The following is an 858-nucleotide window of genomic DNA, read 5'->3' as shown; positions in this document are numbered from 1 at the left end:
GAGCCCAGCACAGCAGAGCACAGCAGAGCAGAGCAGGCTGGAGAATGTGTGTATGGTTCTGACTACTTCTCCCATGCTCTTCCATTTGAGCTAACTTCCCCCAGCTGTCTCCAGCCTCCCAGTCAGCGCAAGGGGGAGAAGGGCCGGGGAGGAAGAGCTTTGTGCTCCGCAAGGGCTGGCTTTTTGGGACGCCAAGCGGGGAGAAGGATGGAGGCCACTGGAGGGGCTGAGCTGGCTGACTGTCCATGGCTTCTAAAAGAAGGGCAAGAGAAGGTCCCGCATCTGCCTTGCCGCTGGAGAATGCAGGCATTCATCCCGCTGCCTCTCGCATGCAAAGCGAGTGCTCTACCACTTGAGCTAATTCCCCTACTTTGGCAGGCCGTGTCTTGATCCATCCATTCGATAACGGAGGCCACATCGTTCCCCGCGCCAGCCAGTGACTCCTTCCAAAAGGGTCAGGCAAGGCAGGGCTTGCCCTCGGCCAGCTAGCTCAGCTGGTTAGAGCATGGTGCTAATAACACCAAGGTCATGGGTTCAAGCCCCATGCTGGCCGCTCTGGGTGCAGGAGGGAGAAGGTGGCTTCTGCTCCTTTGGCTGACTGCTAGGGGTGGCAGAGGCCAAAACCAGGTGGGCCGGGAGCGGGCAAGACCCCTGCTGGGCGCGGGCGCTGGGGCAGGACCAAGCTCCTGACACCTTCTTGGGCTCCTCGCTCCACCTGCTGCCTGAAAGGAACTTGGAGACGGGTGAGCCCAGCCAGCTGCCTTCCAGGCTCATAGGAGGCCAGGCTTGAGCTGCCCGCCCGCGAAGCCAAAATCGCAGGTCTGCTGGCTCGCCCCCAGTGTCCACAGAGGGTTGACC

The 858-nt window shown here is 61.1% G+C and overlaps 1 non-coding gene across 1 annotated transcript; it reads left to right on the top strand.

Annotated features, from left to right (window-relative positions):
- Nucleotides 1-479: 479 nt before the first annotated feature.
- On the top strand, nt 480-553 carry TRNAI-AAU. The gene has a single exon. It is a non-coding gene; the product is annotated as a tRNA-Ile (tRNA).
- Nucleotides 554-858: the final 305 nt, after the last annotated feature.

This window comes from Mauremys mutica, unplaced genomic scaffold (genome assembly GCF_020497125.1).
Source record: "Mauremys mutica isolate MM-2020 ecotype Southern unplaced genomic scaffold, ASM2049712v1 Super-Scaffold_100270, whole genome shotgun sequence".
In the NCBI taxonomy this organism is placed as follows: Eukaryota; Metazoa; Chordata; order Testudines; family Geoemydidae; genus Mauremys; species Mauremys mutica.
Note: the sequence above shows the minus strand (reverse complement) of the source record. Positions and strands in the feature narration are given on the sequence as shown.